Source organism: Ammospiza nelsoni, chromosome 7, assembly GCF_027579445.1.
Source record: "Ammospiza nelsoni isolate bAmmNel1 chromosome 7, bAmmNel1.pri, whole genome shotgun sequence".
Classification (NCBI taxonomy): Eukaryota; Metazoa; Chordata; class Aves; order Passeriformes; family Passerellidae; genus Ammospiza; species Ammospiza nelsoni.
This window is the reverse complement of record NC_080639.1, coordinates 31,855,791-31,878,018: the sequence shown is the minus strand read 5'-3', so window position 1 is coordinate 31,878,018 and position 22,228 is coordinate 31,855,791.

Below are 22,228 nucleotides of genomic sequence, written 5' to 3'. Positions count from 1 at the left end.
GTATTGAAATGTGCCCTTTAAACAAAGTAAATAAAGCTAAATTCAGCTCAGTGGAAAACTCTTGCCAGCTGGCAGCCAATTTTAGCAGCTTTGATGTCAGAGGTGGTTGAGAAGTTACCATCTCCTGAGGCTTCCAGCAGGCATGGGAGATAATCTGAATTCCTCCCAGGAGATACTCAGAAACATAATGAGAAACATCTGTGTCCCATCTAATCCCCATTATTTATTGTTAATAATGGGGATTAGATGGGACACAGGTTGAAGATCATGTTCACTGTAACTACGTCAGACACTTGAACATACAGGGATACACACCAATGAATCCACACACAAACTATTAACAGGCCATTGAAACCCTCTTTGATCTTCTGCTGCTGATCTCATTCTACTCAGATTATTTCAGATGGATAAATTTACTGCAGCACATATCATTTAACCTGAAAAATATTCTAGAGGGTCTAAAAAAGGTGTAAGTCTTTTCAAGATTTGGAAAGTTGCTGGCAAAATGATATTTTTATTTGATATATCATGTCATACAGTCTGTGAATGAGCTCAGTTACAGGACTATTCCAGATTCCCTCTGCTAAACACTGCCAATCTCAAGGGTCATTTGTCATTCCCCATTACAGCCCAAATTTTGCATTTGATAAGTGAAATAGTGGAGCCAGAGAAGCTCATTGGGTCACTGTCTTTGTCTGTCATTTAATTTTTGTATAACCTGGGTAGCAGCTCAAGCTCATAGGTTACAGCACAATTCAGTTTTTCCTCCTTTGCCTCACAGCAGCAGCAGCAGTGATGATACCCAGTGGTTCTGGGCACTGCACAAATGCACAGCAGCTAATTTCAAAGTTGATCCTTCAGGCTTAATGTCCCTGGAGCTCTCTCTGGACAAGTCATTTATCCTTTATAAGGTTTCTTGTTTATTGCCTGACAAAGAACCTGGTCTTGTTGACACTGCTGATAATTTATAGCAGCCAGAAGATCTCAGCAGGAGCTTTTCTCACCTTTATTCCCCACAGTGGTGATTCACTCACTGATGGGCTGCTGTATAAACACTGAGCTGAAGGAAGGACAGCAATGTTCACTTCTGTTCTTCTACTGCTACAGCATCCTAGTCACTCCCCTCTGCACCAGTGCTTTACATTTTCCTGCATTCTGCATCTCCAAAAAGGCTCAGAAATGTTAAATAAATCATACTGCAATCTCTGCAAGACAGGATTGCATTTGAGAGATGAACAGAAATTTTCAGGTAACCTTTTCTAGACAAATTCAGATCTACTAAAAATTAAAACCACTATTAAATTTCTAAGAAAAGTGGATCTAAAATACACTTTGCAAAAATCCTCCAAACTGCCACTTTTAATTCATATTCTCAATGAACAGTCTTATTTTTTGTTTGATTTTTTTTTTTTTAATATTCAAAAACATTTTAGGTGCTGTACTCTAAAAAAATTTTAGAAGAAATAGAAAAAGATCATGAAAAAGTTACTTTGCATGTAACTTGTATATGTATGTACTTTGATTTTTCCAGGTTTGAAGGTTTTCTGTAGTTTTAGAGAAATAATTTTTTCTTTTCAAACAAAAAAAGCAAACAAGCAAACAAACCAAACCAAAACAAAAACCCGTACTTTGGAAACAATTTCAAAATTTCATAAATTCCTGTGACAAGGGAAATATCTCCCACAGAATTATACTACATTATTTCACTCTGCAGATAGGAATCAGATAATAATGATATGACATTTCAGTCAAATTACTTCCGCACAAATTTGGTGACATATCCTCCAGTAAAGCTCCAGGTAAAGGACTCTTTAAGGTTTAAGACTTTAAACTAGACTGCAGAATCTGAATGATTTGCCAAATTCCTGAATTAAAACCACTTGTGAATGCAAGGATCACAGCTTTGTTTTGCGAAATAAATGTTTAAAATTCCTAGACTCGCAGGATGGTTTGTGTTGGAAGGGATTTTAAAGATCCTTTCATTCCCAACTCCCTTTCCATGGGCAGGGACAACTTTCACTAGACCAGGAGTTACCTCCCTTGCTTTCAAGAAAGAAAATTGTGCCTGGGACTCTCCTGTGTTCCAAGGAATTTGAGCAAGCAGGAGGGGAGAACAGAGGAAAACAGGAAAAGGAAAACAGGAAAAAGGAAAACAGGGGTGCCTGTGCAGCAGGGCTGCCTCACTTATGCTGCACCCAACACAAAACCTGTTTCTGCAGAGCAGTGAGCACAGAGCAGCTTGGGAAATCACACAGAAAACTTCTCCTGAATATCTCCATCCATGATGCTTTAGGAGGGTTAATCGGGTATTGTGGGATGCACCAAAATAAGCCAATTTCCCAGTTATACAAAAATGGAGACAGTGATAAATGCAGTTTACATAAGTGCATTAAATCAACTTGCTCGATGAGAAGACTGCACTGATTAATTTCAATGCTGAGATTTTATCAGAGACAAAACCTTCATATCTCCACTCCTGCGTGCACCTGCAATGAGTAAGGCTCCAGCACTTTGTTATTTCTGACATCTAAAATCATGTGCACTTCACTGCAGACTTGAATTACACAGTATATTAAAATATTAATACATAAAATAACATGCATATTGTGCTAATGATCACTCTCTCTAAATTATCTTCAGGTGAAAATGAGTTTATATGTTCTGGTTTAACTTGGCTGTAAATTCTTTTCCTATAAATACCCACTGGAGTCATATTTCCTATAGGCATTTATAGAGTAAAAGGAATGCAAGCCAGCTGAAATTGAGATGAATGATACTTAAGACACTGTCTGTACACAATACATTATTTGAAATATAAAGCTAATCCAACTAATGTTGCTATGGAAGGGACAATATTCAGCCAGAGTTTTTGGAATCTCAGGAAGGGCAAGGCAAGACTGCATACTTGTTTAAAGTGTGCCCAGACCATGGCTGCTTACCAGACCAGGCAGAGCTCCCTGGTGAAATAAGGGGCCTATAAGGATGCACACAGTGATTACAGGGCAAATTCTGTCCCTCAATTCCCCTTTTGGACAAATTGATGACACAGACCCTCCACTGGCACTGCTGATGCACCCACCAAATCACACCTGGGTGTTGGTATGTACAAACATTGAGCCTATTCATTTCAGTCTTAAGAGGGGAAGGGGACAAGCCTAAATCCTCAGACCAAAGCTTTTTTTGATACTTTATTTCTAGTGATTAAAACCTTAGTTAAAAATGGGTTGCTAATATCCTCCTTATTATGAGGTCTCATACAAAATGAAATATTGAAGATTACCCAAAAGGAAGAATAGATCTCATTGATATAAAATTTAAAAGGGAAATACAGATTTTAGGTCTTAAAGCAGATTCTCAAAAATTGATGAATACTGGTACAATTAGAAGCCTCCATTTCCCCTCAAAAACTGCATCAACTTTATGCCACCTTACAGCTGCCTTAAGAAGATAAAGACACTGATATATGGGAAGCACATTGGTACTTTAATGAAGCACGGCACTGGAAAGGCCACGAGGAAATAAAAAAGTCTGAATTTACAAAGAGAATTAGAAGATCAGTAAATAAGTCATGGGGATGTGCATAGAATAATGAGAATAAAAGGAAGCGCTGAATAGCGACTCATTTAGTGAGACACATTCATCCAGTGCACGGAGCGAGGCAGGAGCCCCACGAAGAAAACAGCGTGTGATCAGGTAATTAAAGACTCCATCATAATGCGTGCACTCAAGGAAGCCAAATTAAACTTGCACAGAGCTATCAGTGCAACGTTTCCCAACTTTTACACGTTTGACTTTGTCACCTTTGCGCTCTTTCAACGGCAATTTTTTGTTTTTGCCTTTTTTTAGCAGTCATTGGTACACATTAACCACGGAAAACTTGTATTGCTCTTAATGATCTAACGTCCATGTAGCTTAGCTGCAGCTTTCCAAACACTGTGGAAATGTGGCTGGGCCACGCAGAAAATCAGCTACAGGCTTGGGAAAAAGAAATTGGAATTTGCATCTCAAAACTGTGAAAAAGTTCATTCCAACACTGACTCACATATGCACAAAAACAAAATATCCACTTTTCCAGCAAGCTCTTACCTACCTTGACTTCCTAAGGAAGTATAATGTCTGTAATTATGATGTGTGCTTATCTCAGTCCTTGCCCTTCCAAACAATTCTGAATCTATTTTTAAATCGTAGAGCAGATACAGAAAAAATAAAGGTGTCAAAGATAATTACTTTTTGCAGGTTTCATGAAAATTTGACTAAGTATCACATCACATGCCAAAAGCCAAGCTTAAATCCCTGCCATTCCAATCTTCAACAAAATATGCAATCATTTTGAGATTCACCAGAAAAAATTAAACCAAACAAACAAAAATGAACAAACCAAATTAAAAAAAACCCAAAACAAAAAACTCAAACAACTCAGAAACTCTTCAGAAACCTAATAGTCAACATTTAACATGAACTAATTTTTCAGTGATATCTCTGCCAGTCACAGAGTAGAATTCTACTAGTTAATTTCCTGCCAAAATTGTTACCACTTTTTAATAGGAAACTCTTAATTCTGAAATGAATTTTGTAAGCACAGCTGAAGTCAGCTCCAATTCTTTGCTTTGAGCAGAGAAGATTAAAATAACATTTCTCTGTTCTTTGCAGAACAAGAAGCAGTTTTTGCTAGTGTAGCTGACAGGAGATATCATCACAAGATATCTTGAAATAATCCTGTCTGCTACTAGTTGAATTTAAAGTCCCTGATGTCAGGCAAGACATTAATGAGTTCTGAATCTCACCTCAGATGTGCAAAAGGCTTTGGTGAAAAAATAGTATTATATGCTGGCAAAAAAGAAATTAACATTTGGCCACGTTTTCTGTGAGATGTGCCCAATCCAAAAAAGCTAAAAATAGAAAAAAAAGAGCTTTGATTCAGAATTGGTTAAGTTAAATATCAGTAAGCTACATGGGAACCAAAATTAAATAAATATACAAATAGAAAAAAAGCATTATATAAAATGAATATTTACTATTTAAAATTAATTTAAGATATTATTTAAATAAAATATTAATAGAAACTTCCATTAAGGTAATTGAAATCAATACTTCAGTCCTCTGCACAAGAGAAATAGTGACCAAATACTAATACTATGTATCAAAACTTGTTCTATTTTAATTTAGCTTATATATCACTAACAATGAGAAATGGGAAGGGTTATCTACAAATGGAAAAGAAAAATAAGATAAGAACAAGAAATATAATGATAAGAATAAAAAATATCAAAACAAACTAAATTTGAGCTAAGAAAAAAGAGAGAGGAATGATGAATAATAAATCTGATTTCATTATATATCAAAAAAAGGACAAATAACAGCAGATTCTAGTTGAGTGAAATGATTAATAACAAACTCAAGTCACAGATACTCTGACTGAATATAAATAGTTCCAATTGTCTGGCAATGAGATGTTACAAACACACAAATGTGTGCCCTGGTGGTAGAGATAAACCAGAGACAAATGCTCCATTCTCGGTAACACATCACTGCTGCTTGTCACCATTAATTCCCTGCCATTGTTTTATTCCCTTACCAGGGGCTCGATTAGCAGGAATAAGAGACTTCAGGCTTACAGGAGGCTGAGACAGAATTATCAGGCAATATGGTAACAAAGGAAAAAGCTCCCTTCAGCTCATCCCGTTTGATCTCATAATTAGGGACCGCTAATTCTGCTGCTCTGGGTCTGAGGGAAGTTTCTGCAGAGTTCAGGTGAGGAAAAACCCCAGAGGAGCCTTGGGCATCCCCCAGGGCCACCCCATCCCCAAGGTCAGCTGAGACAATCCTCACCATCTCCAGCTCTCAGAGGAGGGGAGTAAAGACACCCACCATAAAGGATCCTACCTCTGAGGAGCTGAGAAGACAATTTTAAACTTTTTTTTTTTATTATTACATTTCTATTGATAGTTCCCGCTGTTGCACAAAGATTAACAAATTCTTGCAACAATAAGGACTATATGCTCTGATATCAAAAACAGTGGGCTGTCCTGTCCCACAGTGAAATAACTTACTGCTAGAGACACTGATGGAATAGAAATCTATAAGAACAAACAAGTAAAATGCAAAAAACGTGTATCAGCTAATACTGATGAGAAAGAGACAGGAAAGATAAAGGCCTGGTCTTCAAGACCCATTTGGAAGTAGAATAATATTTTCCATATTCAATCCTAATAAACTTTAGAAACCATTACCTAATATAACAGAAATTCTTATTAAGTAATAAATATTTATAACAGAGTATCACACAAAATGCTTAATTCTTTCTCACCTATTCCAGGCCACCTATGAGTTAGGGTACAACTGTGTCACATCTTATATGTGGTGCATAAATAGCTCCTAAAGACATCCAACACCGGGCACTCCAGAAGCTTCCTACATTACAGTGCTTCACTATTCTTATCATTGGAGTTTTTCCACATGTTCAAGAAAATTTTCAAGCATGAATTTGGGTCTGTTGCTGCTGCAGATGGGTGATTTCCTCTCTTTTTCTAAATCCTTGGAGAATATTATCACATCCCCTGACATTTTCTCATCATTAAGTTCACCATCCACAATTTTTATTTATCTTTATATGATGCATTTTGAGGTCATGTTTTGTAATGTGTCAGTCTTTTCCTTTTTGGTTCCCTAGACTACAACTAGTGCATATTTTATGGAGTGTGAGATACTAAAAATAGATACAGAAGGTTTAATAGACTTTTCCAAAAGGTCTAATTTTGACCTTTACAACTGATTCTCCTAGAGATGACCACATGTACCTATGTATGTGCATATATATTTGTATAGATAAAGAGTATATCCTAGGCAAGAATAAAGCCTGGAAAACCAAGGATTAACTTGCACCTTTAGAGGGTCTGTGCCAATTTAGGCTATTTTCTTCTACATTTGTAGGAATTAAAATAGAAATTGATCTATGCCAATTTAGACTCTTTTCTTTCTACATTTCTAAATGTAGAAATACAAAACACTTAAAAGGTCATAATTATGATATGCATCATCATGAATTATTATCTACACCATAGATACAGATGTATATTCCCTATCAACCAGATGAGAAGAGCAATAAATTATCAGACTGGAAAGGCTAATTTCTATTTTTTTTCTGAGGTAGGCTAGCTCTCAGTTCACCAAGCTTCTCATTTACATAAATGCAGTAGCTGTCAGTTCATTAGCAGGTTGTTAATAACACAGGGCTGGGGAGGAGGGTTGCAAAATCTCAGTGAAACATAAGAGGCTTAAGCTTCTGGTTGCAAATTTATGTTAAACTTGACAACATTCAAAGTCACAGGTCAAAAATTATCCTGATGGGGAGTCAGAGTTCACCTACCTTACACTTAGAATAGTCTCACATGAGTTAGCACAATCAAATCAATGCAGATTTATAATTAATATTTACAGAATATGCTTCTAAAGCAGAATAAAATCCCTCAGAATAGCCCAATTTAACACTGCATACACCACAGTGTGTCTCTGGGTGCACCTGAGCTGACATTGGTGATTTAAAGCTAGTGTTTGCAGCAGAGGGAACTGGTGTTTTGTGCAGTAAATCTGAGGTCAAGAGCATTCCCTTTGGCCACAGGTGTTAAAATCAACCCCAAACCCACAGGTTAGGCATTGCCACCCAGCTTGCCTTGTCCAAGGGATGAGGAGGAGCCACAGTGCAGAGAGAAGTTATTGTAGAAGTCAATGATGGGCCTGAAAAATGTTAAAATAAAATTGGACAGGTGATGCAAATCTTAGGGTGTCCCCTATCTCAGTTTGTGGCAATCCACTGTTCCAAATGTCAGTGCTACTGGCAGAGCCCAGCAGCTCTCCAACATCTACCTACATGTACAGGAACATTCCTGAGTGATTTTCAGACAGCATTTTGATGGGCTTAGAAAAATAAAACAGATATTCAGGGTTTTGGGTTTTTTTTCAGAATGGTGAAAAACTATTCAAAATTGAGAGCACATTACTTTGGCTTAAATATAAGGACCCAGAACCTCCTAGGAGGTTGTCAGTGAGCAAACTTTCAGCATGCTTTTTTCTCATAATATTTGCCAAAATTCTCTAAAGCAGAGTGTGCTGTGTCAGGATGATACAAACTATGTGCAAGAGATATATCTGCCACAGCCCAGAAAGTGATTCTCCAGTATAGGAGCTAATTAGAAATAGCACACCACGGAAGTGCCTTTTTGTGCCTTTTAATTTCCTAAACTGTTAGAAGAAACCCGAGACTTTCCAAAGAGGGAACATATCAACATGATGCTTACAGTTTCATTAATTTTTTTCATCATTCTACAGAGGACTGTTTGACTGCCAGCACAAAATTACCCAGTACTAGGGTGAGGTTTGGTTCTTTTGCAGCACAGAATAATAAAAGAAACCCAAGCTATCAGTATATTGGTTTTGAAGCAATGTAGTACATTCACATGGGATATTTACTCTTGTGCTGCCCTCAAACCATTACAAACCAAGTAAGATCTTGTGCAACTGCAGATGTGTCATTATAAACCCCCAGGTTCCTGAATTCTAGAGATGGAAATGGAATGCTGATATTCAGGGGATTCATTTTGATGCACTGGCAGCTGTTAAAACCATTTCTCTCTTCTATGGTGGCAGCTTGACTAACACAGTTATAAAGGTATGGTGCAGTCCAGCACAAGAGTACCAATGGGTTTTTCTACCCCTTGTCTGCTCTGTTGCATTTATTACCACTCTGTGCAATAGTTTATTTATTGAGAAAATGAATGTATCAACAAGTGAAGTCATTCCTTGGCCACCAAATCAACTTCACAGAGCAAAAACCCCTGCTGACATCTAATGGATCGAAATTCACTCTACACTGAAGCTGAAGACCATCCTTTGAGGCTTTGGGGGGTTTTTCTTAGAGACAAATCTTTACCATTGTAATTACCATCTTGCCTTCATCTACAGCACACTTAACTGCAGTGGTTCCCCAGTGAGCACCTCACCTCCTTGGACTCTGGAAGTGAAAGTCAAAGCAGCCAAGGTAAGAAAATCTTGTGTGTAAATCAAAGCCTGATGGATAAATTCAAAATGAGCATCTAATCACAAGCAACCCCATGCAAGTAGTTTCCCTTTACCAGCCCAGTTTCCACAGTTTTGATCACACCCTTTCCAGGAATTCCAGTCAGCTCAAACTATCTAAGTTTGGTAACTTATTTTTAGCATTTCTATTACAACAGAAGTTCTTAAATGTAAAAAGTCCTTTAATGGCATTCTGAAGATGTTGAGACTGTATTCATATGTAGAAATGAATCATAACCTGATGGTCAGAGAAAATATGCTGACAGTGATGAGAAAATGTTGGATTATCTCCTGGAGCACCTGAGAACTCGGATGGCAGGTCACCAGTTATTATTTGGCATAACTCAGACAAACACCAAGAAATAAACAATAAAGATTTATGGAGAAGGGGCCTCATTTCTCTGTCTGGAAGTTATGGTGCAGCTAAAATAAGTTTGTAGGGGAGCAGTCAAGCTGTTTTGACATGCACACAACTGAGGGCAGGAGTGCTGGAGACCCTCTCTGCCTTTTGCAGGTCCATTGGTTTGGACGTGGAAAGAAATCTCTGTAAGGCACTGGTAAACATTGGAAGGGCTTGGAGGAAAGTTGAACAATGTGGGACATGAATTCAGGTCAACATTTGAAAATATTCTGTTCATTCAACAAAGAGAAATAGGAGACATTGCAAGATTTCAAGGATTTTATAATCTGATTTATGAGCACATGCAATAAAAACAGGGCAAAAAGGCTAACTACAGTGACAGTTTAATGATCCAAATAAAAATAAAATTAATTTAAACCAATGGGAAGCTTCCACACTCATAAGAAAACATGAGCAGAGTAGAATCTATAGAAATCCAGCTGGATCTGGCATGGGAATAAATCTTGGCAACAGGAACAACATCCAGCAAATCAGATATCTCTGATAGGAAAGGATTTGGAAAGAAGACAGACCAGGATAAGGATAACACTAAATGCACATTTTTGCAGCCCTGATCAGATAAGGCTCAGACAACAGAAGCAGCTGGCAGGAGCATAAATAAGAAATAATCAGTGGTGTTGCAAGGGTAAATCAGATTTCTGCTCAAAGGTTTATTTGCTTTGCAGCAGTGAGCAGTAGCTGGTCATATTAATAAATTGATGTCAAAACACTATAGAAGATTAATCCTGGTGTGATTTTTTAAAGCAGACTGTTCACATTTTAAACTTTCCACAATTATGACCAATATTCAAATATTGAGTCATATTTTCAGATGTGTAAGATGAGTCATATAAAATCATAGAATCATTAAAGTTGAAAACGACCTCCAATAATATCAAATTCAAACTTTGACCACAATCATATGCAACACATGTTCACAATATATAATTATTCAAGCCTGAAACATTGTCCCCTTTTTAAAGAGAAGTCATGAAATTTCAGCTTGAATTTGAGATCTCAAGACTGGATATCAATACAAGATTTTGAAGCTTCACCCACAGCATGGCCTAAAAGGCACCTTCCCCATCACTTGTGGGAGAAGCACATTCACATTTCTGGCAGATGTTTTTGTGATCAATTAAAGAAAGAGAAGTTTCCTGCCATGGCTCTTAGGAATGCTGCCTGAAAAGAAAGATATTCTGTGTGTGTCTAAGGTGATTACACTTATTTTTGGAGTATCTCTTTCAAATACTTGAGAGTATTCTTGGCATTGAGGAAGAATCTAAAGTGGTGGCTCAAAAGTTTTATCTACATTCATTGTTTAACATAACATCAACTTGACAGAGAGGTTTTTTTGTAAGGGAAAGCAATTTCCTCAATGTAGCCTGAGCACAATGGACACCAGTGGGGCTGGCCCTGACATATGCTGGCACTGCCCAGTGAGAAGGCAGCTACAGAATACAGCATTTAACAAAAAAACACCCTATCTTTTAAATGCTGTTTTACCAATTCTTACTTCTCCCTTCTTTCAATATATGGGCTTCTTTTAGTGGGCAGAGATTTATATTTATTTATCTATTGGAGAAACAAAATTGCATATGCCCACATGTGGCATTCACATTCTCTGAAAAAATTTCTAGTTTTTCTCCTAGGAAGCAGTGAGAGAGGCCTCAGAGAAAAGGAAAACAATTTTTATCTCATTTACTTCTCCTGTGTTTTGTTCATGTGGAATGAGTTTGGAGATTGTTTACTCACAGGTGATTGTTTCATTGGATTCTGGTGTCAGCTGTTTTCACTCATTGGCCAATTGGGGCCAAGCTGTGTTGGGGCTCTGGAAAGAGTCGTGAGTTTTCATTATTATCTTTTTAGCACTCCGTAAATATCCTTTCTGTATTCCTTAATATAGTATAGTGTAGTATTCTTTAATATAATATAGTATTATAAAGCAATAAATTAGCCTTCTGATAAGATGTAGTCAGATGCATCATTCTCTCCTCTCGTCGGGCTGCCTGCATTTACAATACCCACGGAAAAATGAACCTTTGAATCTGGCTCTGGAAAATCAGACACACTGTGAGAAACATAAACTGCTACAGCTTCTTTATCTTGTTGGTAATTCTTTGACTTTCTAAATATTGAAAGCTTTTATGTTTTAAAAATATCTAAACTTAGAGTTATCAGATCTCTCAAGTTTTTATGCTGTGCCCATGCACATGAGCATGGCATATCCATCCTGAAAAGGACACGGAATCACAGAATGGTTTGGGTTGAAAGCGACCTAAAGATCATCTCATTCCAAGCCCCTGCCATGGGCAAGGACACCTTGCACTTGACCAAAACCCCATCCAACCTGGCTTTAAACATGTCCAGGGATGTGTGTGCAAAGGGATGCTGGCAAGCAGGGCATCTGTACAAATACCTGGGGGATGCAGCCTGGGAATATGAGGGTGCACCTTCTGTTATAAAAGTGAAACCAGTCTGTGAGTCCTCGTGCTTTGGTTCCATTACCCTTGGCACTAAATCTGCTGAAGTTCTGAGGCAGATCCAGACACAATCAATGTACACCAGGCTTTGGCATAAATATTGAACAACAGCAGCACAGATAAACGCTGAGAGAGTAGGCTGAGCTCTTGTAAGATTACAAGGATAATTCTTCATTGCCTCAGAAGCTCAGTTCATTAGTACCTGGAAACCTTTAAAAGACACTTTAGAGCAGAGGTGATGTGTGTAGAATTTCTGGCCTGTATCATCTAGCAAAAATATGTATATAAAATTATGTTTAGAATATATCTACTGAGAGAGCCTGGAAAGAGGGAAAAGACATTTTAAAGGTCCAAGGCATTACCAAATTGTATCTAAGTTAGATAACACAAATAAATGTAATTATAAAGCACTCAGCAACACCACCAAATGCAGAATTAGGTTCTTTTAAAATACCTTGTACAGTTTGAAAAGGAAAACAAAAGTCTCAATTTTTCATCAGGGCAGAGGTGACAGAGCCTTGCCTGGGAGGCAGTCCGGCGCTGACCTACTTGTGCCATTTCCAGTAATTAAGCAGCACATCTGTCCTTCAAATGAGGCACAGAAATGAGCACTAAATCAGCAGTGGAGAGGCATGGCTTTGCTAGAGGTGTCAGCCTGCAGAAAGGCTCATTATAGCACTGAATTCTTTCACCTTTGAAGCAGAGAGCAATTTGGGCAACTGCTGGGTGCTGCAGGCAGAGGAGCAGGTACATCCATAGCATCCCTCCAGCAATGCTGGTTTTCCAAACTTGGCTGCATAATTCATCATATCTCAAATTACAGTGGGACAGCAATGCCAACTCCCTGGGCCAGGGAGGAACTGCAGGCACAGAAGGGGCAGTGGAATGCAATACCCTCAATAGGAATTCTATAATAAAACTGAAGCTGATACACCCATTATTATTTACATCACGTTACTCCTTCAGGAACCAGCCAAGAGTCACTGTTTTTACTCAGCACAAGCACCTCTCACACTACAGACCTTGGCAATTTAAGCAGGTCAAGAGAACTGTAAGAACATTTCAGCAAAACATCATTTACTTCCTTGAAAACTCTTTCGACATCACTGAAATTTTTAATGAAGTCAAATCGATCTGCCAGAGTCTGAATCAGACAGATATTTCAAATAATTTTGGAGGATATATTCCATTTTCAGAACCTATTTCAATACATGGCTTGAAAAAAGACTATTTCAGTTAGAAATTTGTTTAAATTGAATTGTAGTAATGGGCTTTAAAATTTCCTAAATAACTTATCTTTGTCTGATTAAATGGTTCAGGTAAGCTGAAGAGAATCTAGATCTTCCAAGTGCAGATATTTGGGGTTTTGAATGTGGGAAAATGTTATTTTTAAGAATAAGATTTAATTGTGTTGCAGGGAAAGAAGCATCAGATATAGATGTAATAATTTGATGATGTATGCCTCAGATATAGATATAATAGAACTGCCTCCCCTCTGACTCTATTAAACTGTATATGCCAAGGAATTTAAAAAAAAAAAGTTTTTTAAAGATTTCTTTACTTGCTTGAAGGTTGTCCACAAAACTTTCATCCTGCATGCATTTGCATATGAAAATACCTTGAAGACCAGGAGCATTGCTATTTATCTATCAATTACAGAGGATACATAAAATGACAATACTAAGTGTAAGAGATTGTGAAGTAAACCTTAGAAATCTGACAGAATCTGCACTTTCCTCCTTAATTGGTAATTAAAGAATACCTTGCTTTTCAAAAATTATAAGATGGGAAAAGTAAATGTTTAAATAAGAGGAAATTAATGAGAAAATATAAGGGGAAGCAAAATGTGAACATTTTGGGGGTGTGTGTAGAGCTAAGATTTAATTAAGGCATATATTAACTTTACCCTTCTTTCATCTCCTAAATAACTTGGAATTGGCAAATCCCATTGCATATCACACCAGGAATAAGGGGGGCCAGGGGAGCCATTTCTCTCATGGAGGAGCAGGGATGTCTGAGGGTACAGCTAAAACTGCCGAAAATGAGCTCACCATTTTCTCATCACCAATATGCTTTTTAAAAACAGGTCAAGAACCAAGAGGCAGAGGAGATTTCCTGGCACACATTCAGGCATCCCAATGTTCAGATTAAATGAAATTCCCTTTGCTGAGCACAGTTCCTCAGTCTGGATGTGTCACAGACTAAAAGGAATACTCTATATCCAGAATATCCATCATGGAGGAGATGAAGGACTCCTCTCCTTCCCTGGTTCTGGCAATAATCACTGACAGACAGGGCAGCCCTGGGGCTGCTGGACACAGGACACAGCAAGAAAAGCCCAGAAGAACTTCTTAAATTATTGATTGCTATTTCAGAGCACCAGTAGCCCCGCAAAACATGGGATTAACAGCAAGGACCTGAGACTGGAAGAGATCATTCCAGACTCCACAATCCTTTTCTGGGATCAATTGACCTTCATGCTCATAACTTAGTACCCACTCCAACAGACTGAAGTACAATATCCATCTCACTGTAAATCCAGCTGTGACATATGTAATTTCTTTTTTACTACAACACACTGTCACAGCCATCCTTATCATCAGGAAAAGTGATGTACAGCTTATTGTAGTGCTGAAAAAATCCAGGGATTACTTTGCAGAAATATCAGAGCATGAAAGAGATTTAAGATTGCTTTGCTTAAGCTTTAAGAATGGCAGACAACAGTAACAATAAAAAGGGGGGGGAAACCCTTCCTCTCATGGTGTTTTCTCAAGTGACGCTTCAAATATTGCAACTCTGCTGATACTTATCTAAGACAGACCAAATACTGATGTGCAAAAATCCCTGAGGTTCTGAGGTCAAAAGGCCCTGCAGGATGACACCAGCTGTATGGAGGTCCCACTGTAGCTAATACTACCCTTTGCTCCAGGGATAAATATGGAATTTACTCAAGGACATGCTAGCTTAGGATAAGTGCTGAGCAACAGTTCACAGTCCGCATTACCCAGTCCACATCTACCATGAATGCTAAAGCTAAAAACTAAAACAACACAGATAAAGAAGCAAAGAGAGGAACAGCTGCAGCTTCTCTACAAAAGCTGTTTTACTACAAATGCACCTCACCAGCTCCAGGAGAGAATTAAAGGAGTGAAGTCTTTGCCAGTCTGCACAGGGACTTGAGGCAATTCAGTGCTTCCTTCCTGGAGTCTCTGAAAAATTCAGTCAGGCAGCTCTTGGGTCAAGTCCCAGGAGAATTGTGGTGTCCTGTTAGTTCCATTTGTTATTACACTAGGAAGAAGAGCATTGCAGCTTTTTTGCAGAGGAGCTCCTAACCTGTTAATTTTGGAAGTATAATTTTTGGCTTAATGTGAATTTTTGAAGGTCAGGCTATATGGATACAGTACGAATGTTCAGAGTTCAGATTTTTTTTTTTCCTCAAACTTTTGCAGACTTTTTCATGAGAGAGAAGTAGTTTCTGAAATTCATCAGACCCTCTGGCTACAAAGCTCTGCTGATCATCTTCAAAGTTCAGAAATTAGCAACTGTTTTGCTGAATTTAAGAGCAGTAAATTTGCTTCCTCTTCTACTTATTCTTTCTAGATATCTCAAAAAACAAAACAAACAAAAAACAACCCACAGTGTTTAGTCAACTGAACTTGGGAATCTCAACTGATACTCTCAATTAGTGGATGGCAGGAAAGGAATGGAGGGAATAGCAGTGTTCTGTACATAAAGCTCAAACAAAAAATGAGCTCAGATTCTTTCTGCTCATCAGCAAAGAGCCAGATGCTGAACAGTGTCAAATCCATCACATCCTGCTAAACAAAACCTTCACTGAAAGGGTGGGGGAAAGATTAGAGGAGTTTCTGTTGTGGACTTTATACTGTGATAATTCTTCTTTCTCCAGATTAAAGAGCACAATCCCGCCTGCTTCATTTGTGTGATCAGACATCCAGGCTTAAACCCAATAATAAAAATAACCTGCTTCAATGGGACTATTTGCACAAGTGAGGGTTTGCAGAACAGGAGCTTAAGCAGCCCACCCATGTGGTGTTCACTGGGAGCCTCCAGGGGAATCCTCAGAGAGGCTTTTTGCAAGGGCTGTGCAATTTCACTGAAGAGGATGTGTCAGACCCTCTTCTGATGCGATTCAAAGCAGTATTGTTGATATTAGCTATTCTGTAAGGATCTGACCTGCAGAACCAGCTGTATATTAGCATTATCTTTTTATGCTTCCACAACAGATACGTTTAATAAGTGGCCATCTCTTTTTAGGATGTTCTTGCCAGGAGACAAAACAGAAATACTGTCTGCAATAATACCAAGGTCAAAATGTACTGCTAAGAAACAGAAGAGCATTTCACCAGAGAATGGAATGGATGTTAAATATTTTAAGAATCTGCTGCTTAAATAAAAAGTAACCTCCTGTGCATTAAAAATACATTTATTGATCCTATTCAGGATTCAACAGAAATACTTCCAGCAGAAATAAAAAAAAACTAAAAGAACTTGCTTCACTGCCAAAATGGGAATGTTTATAGGACTGTCTTTGGTAAATGTAGCAGAAATCATAAAGCATACTTAATAAAAGGGTTTGAATCCCTCTTTTCCCTTCAATAATTAACTTAAATTACAGTTTAAGCATTGACAGTGCAAGGAGAGAGTTTAAAGAGTGAGATAAGAAGAAAAAAGGTTCATCACTTCAGATATCCTAGCTAATATATGCAGATAGAACTGTTAAACAAATAAATTAAAAAGGACCCCCACTGTCAGCACTTGACAGAAATAAGAATCATGTTCTTTACTCTTGGTGTACCCTTATCTTTCTTCTCTTTCCCTTACTGAATGTGAATCAGAAACTGACACTGGCAAAACAACCTCTGAAAAACTTTGAAATCCCAAAGGAAAAGAACCTGGGTTTGTTTCTGTTAATATGGAGTCTGGAATAAATTCACCCCCAAACCATCTTCCTACCCCCAACATAAACCCCACAACATGATCACTGACCTTCCTCAGCACATCACATTTGCACCATTTATTTAATGTCTTTTTAACCTTGCAGTTCAGGTTTGTAACTTCCACAAGGGCCAAAGAGACAACTCAGTTTTTGGAGGAATAAAGAACTCTGCTCCTCATACCATTTAAAAAAAATAACTGCAATGATTTATTCAGTACTGGGCTTAGAATCTGCTCTGAAAATGTGAATCCTTCATAAACATTTTACCTGTTCCTATCAGTACTTGTTCAGATTGGCAGAGTTCAGAGAAGTCTTTCAAGGTTGTTATCATCAAGGTTTCATCTGACTTTGGAGCATATTTGCTCTGAAATTATTGATGGTATATAAAGGAAACAGAGTATAATCAAACTAGGATGTGTTAAACTCTGAAAAATGTCATTCTGAGAGATGCCACAGGAATTTCCAACATGAAGTACAGCTTTGTAATAGGATTCATTCTCTCTATAAGGCAAGGAAATTTGGAAGGCGCGTTTTTAATATGTATGGACAATCCAAACTCCAGACTTTGATCAAAGAATGTGGATGGGACGTGAGGAACTCTATTTTCATTTAAAGCACATCTATGGAAAAACCCTCTGGTGCACCAAGGATTCAAGAGTCAAATGTGTACATGTCCATTATTTATGCTTCCTGCCTCTCTTGCCTTTTTATATCTGGATGTATCCTTCAGTTAGAAAATGGAAGAGCAAATACAGTCTGAAATGGAGGCTGATTCCAAATGAACCATGAAAAAGAGCTAGCTCTTCTTTATGGACAAACTGGGAGGCTCTGCTCACACAGGGGATCACAAGGCACGGAGCTGAGACCTGGTTACTGATATTGGAAGGAGAATAGCTGAAGGAAGGTTTTGGCATGCAACTGGAAACCAGGCAGGCTCCTGATTTATGAAACAATACCTTTAATCTGCCAAGGATTCTCACTAATGGGAATAAGGCTCTTTGAAGCCTGATGCATGGATTAATGTTTGGGTTAAAAACTCTGGGTAGGGGATGCTCCTGGCACAGGCTGAGAGCCATCAGATCATTGTGTGCATGCACCTGGAGCAATGTCTGCCCTCAGCTCAGGTTGTGCTCTTGAGCACTGACAGTCTTGGGAAGAATGGTCCAGCTGAGCAGCACCAGCAGCCAGCTGCAGCTGTTATTAACTCATGAACAACGTGGTTCAAATTGCTCCTTCCAAATTTTTTTCCTCATGTGAATACTACAAATCCAAGTGTTATGAAATGTTAAACTGGGAAATCACAGTCAAACTTCCATTCTTTAACATTATATCCCATACAACCAAGAGCTACTGTGCCATATGAGACCAAATTTGTTTTTGAGATTCAGCACCAACTAATTTCTTCCACAGACAGAGTTTGTGGGAGCCCCTGCATGTCTCTTACATGTCTCTATTGATAATCCATATCCAATTTTGTTACCAAAGTTGATTATTCACCACCACATCGTGACAGAATTCAATGATACTTTGTGATAACTATTAGTTTTTAAACTGATTTTGATTTCTTGAAACTTACTGCATTAATTCATTAATTAATTCCTTTAATTGATGTGTGAGTATATCACAGAAACCCACAAACACTTTTAAAAAAGAAACACAAAAAGAGAAAAAAATACGACAAATACATTTTAGCTAATTAAATTCAGAAAAGAACCACACAGTGTATTTCTAACTCTCCTCATCCTTTATAGTTTTTACCTTCTCTATGTATAAGAGTGATGTAGAAACCCCACAATAATTGCTGAAGTGACTCATTAAAATGCAGAACTATGTGAAAAGGAAGCATGGAAAACATTTCTGACATTTAAAAGCAAGGTAAAGTTTTCTAAAGAAATAAGTTTGCAGATCAATCCCACAGCTAAAAGACTGGCATAAATTAGCATCCTTGTGTCAAGTGCTTGAAACAAGTGAACCTTTCTTTTAGCAACCAAAGCTAAAAATATGGAACAGCTACTTTTGCTTTCAGCAGGACAAGTGCTTTGCATAAAATGAAATATTCATAAAACAAGTTGGTTGTAAAAATAGGTAATTTATCACTGCAATCATAAACACCATGGCCCAGGAGTTGTATCCATGTCATAGGGAGGGGAAGGGGCATTCAGGCACTCTGCTGTCCCCCAGGACACACTGACATCTCCTGCAAAGCCCCTCAGGTGAGCTGGACCTGTGCTGTCTGCCTGCTTAAGTCAGCAGTCAGGAAAAACAAAAGTGGAAGAAACAAAAGAAAAGCTTTTTATTAATTATCTTGTTTCTCAAAACTTGTCCTAAAGTGTCTCTTTCTAGGTTCTGGATAGTCTTCACCACTGGTCAGGTGGATTTAACACTCACATAAACAGGGGAACTGCTCTGCTTAGAGCCCTGTAGGAGTCTCCCAGAAAAGGAGGGAATTGGATGAGGAAGATGCCAGAGGAAACCCATTTCCTATTTCTCAAAGTTGATTTGGGAAACCCAAACTCATTTCTCATTTCCCAAAGCTGATTTCCCATTTCCCAGCACAGCAGCTCAGAGCAAGGCTTTGCAGAAAGATGAAGATTTGGCTATTTTAATTGATTGGCAGCTTTATGGAGGTTACAAATGTGGGAACTCATCTGGAACCATTCACACATTTTGCTTGTTGTCAAAACTGGGATTAAGATCAGCTCTTAGAGGAGTGAGGGAAAAGTGCAGGGTAGGCAGGGCATTAATCCACTGCCAGCAAAACCTCAAGACAAAGTTTGAAATGGAGTTTTATTTATGAGTCTTACATTATTTTCTTTCCTCTTAAACAAAAGGCAATGCACTAGAGGGGTGTCTGTGAAATAATATGCATGTGTGAGCAGAAATAATGGCTTCACACATTCAAACTGAAAAGAAGAAAACAATTGTTTCACTTGGCTGAAAGAGAGCAAGAGAGAGAGGGAGGAACATGGCACTCATTAAAGTAAAATAAAGTATTTAACATGTTTCATATTAATTGAATTGTTGCACTTAAAGTCTTTGGCTCGAGTGCAAAACAAATGAAGCTGTTTTTAATTTAGTAGGTTTATGAATTTTACAACATAACCTGGAAAGGCAAGAAGTAAAGAGTGGGTAAAAGTCACAGAGTTCACAGATTAAATTATTAAGACTTATTGCAGGAACACAGAAAACCACAAACGTAAAATTAAAATATCATTATAGAAAACTAAAACCAACTACAAGTGCCTTGGAAAATATGTGGGAAACAACTGAGAGATTCTAAATCAATAACACTATCATGTTACCTTTGCTTCACATGCTGGTTTGGGTTTAAAATTTGCAAATGTTTTACTAATGCATTTCCTTTAACTGATAAATTATAGAAATGAGGTTCATCAAGGTTTCAGTGTGTTGCACCTTCATGCTGATGGTTCTCCCTTCTATAAGCTGAAATAAACTGAAATAAACCTCTGGGAAAGGAGGGATCACACCCCAAGTCTCCAAAATCAAAGATCATTACCTGTGCTTCTCTTGGCCAGGGTGCTGTTACTGGGAAAATGAGAATTTTGGTTTCTCTTCTATTTCAGAGTTGACATCAGTATGATTGCTGGGAGGGCAGGATGAAGTTTATGAATGTCTTTTCTTGAAAGACTGAAATTTTCTGCTGAAAATATTTACCCTGAGTTTGAAGCTATGAAATGCCAAATATTTTACTGATTCATATTTAGATAATACAAAGATATTGTCTATGGTTTTATCTGTCAAATAAAATGTTGTTTCCCTTTTTAAACACCAATTATTTCTTTTCCATAGATCAGTTTTTCTGAGCAAAGGTTGCCTGTTATGAAAAGGAACGAATGAAGCTATTTTAAAAGTTCTTTTTCTATAGGCAATGAGAAAGAGAGAGATTTTTTAGTTTTCTTAAAAGGATCTGTAACAGTCTGGTTACTGTTTTTTTTTGTTTTGCTTTGTTACAACAGCCATCATTCTTCACTGAGAATTTCAGTGCATTAAAGGTACTTAAATATCAGGGAAAATGAGTCTCTAAATCAGTCCATTATTCAGTAAATAAGCACTAAGCTCTTCAGTTTTCAGACACTCTTTCTAGTGTCATATTTGTATTAATATCAGTAACTTGAGTTCACACAGCTTTTATTGCTGTAAAGTAGCATAAAGTTTATTGTGTCTAAGTATTAATTTGACAAACACTTGTTAATGCTACTGAATAAATGTCTGTGATTTTTAAATCTTTCCTTTGGATAACTGTAAACTCAATGGGATTTAAAAATGCAATCTCCTCTCTATTGTGTGCAGACAAAACCAGAAGGGTGAATAAACCCAGGAAATCCAACTTCAAAAATAGAATTACTAAAGGTATCAATCATATTCTTAAAAATTCCTGTGAAAATGATCTTGTTCTGTTTAAAATTCATAAAAAATTTATTAATATTCTGTGTAATTTGTCAAGCATTGACAACAGTGACAGAAGAGATCAAATGCTGTACAGACAGGGCCTCCTCCATAAGAGCACAGTGAAAGAAATGAGAAGTCAAGGGAAATTAATGCCTTTAAAAATGTGTTACACTCATTTATTATTTTTTTTTTTTTAACCTCAGTAATTTAATGCATTAGAACAACAGACACATTGATTAGATTTTTGTGTTGGCTTCAGTGAGACTCCCAGGAGGCAAATGAAATGGAGGTGTTTTCTGGCACCTCTGCAGGGGATGCCAAAAGGGGAACCCTTGAAGGCTGTGCCAAAATGCTGCTGGGCTTCAAAGGGACCAAGGTTCCAGGGCAGCTTTGAAGCTTTTTAAAGGTTACTGGAGAAAAAAGCTGTATTTCACAAGCCAGTGTGAGGACTTACTACTATGGAGCTCGCTTTTTATCAATCACAACAAAAAACCTACCCCATTTCTGTATATTTCAGAGTCTGATCAGTGTTGACACCATTAAAATCTCCACATTATGCAAGGACAGTGAACTCGTACTCACCTCCCCCAGCATGCAATGCCCTCCTCCTCCACAGTCTGCTCTGCCTCACACACTGCTAAGATACCTCTAATTACAGCAATAAAAGCCTCCACCTGTTTCCTCTGCTTATCTGGGTGGAAAAAGAAAGACAGACATGGACTGAACTTAAGTGAATTAAAATGAGCCTAATAGTCCCAGTGATTTCAGCAATGGCAGGTGGTCTGGCTGCCTCTCTCTACCCCTTCCTGCTGGAAATGGGCAAATAGCCTGCTAGGTTTGTGTGCTGCTTCTAACAAGTATTTTTAAAGCTGTTTACTCACTCAGGGAAAGGAAAATTAAGGTCAC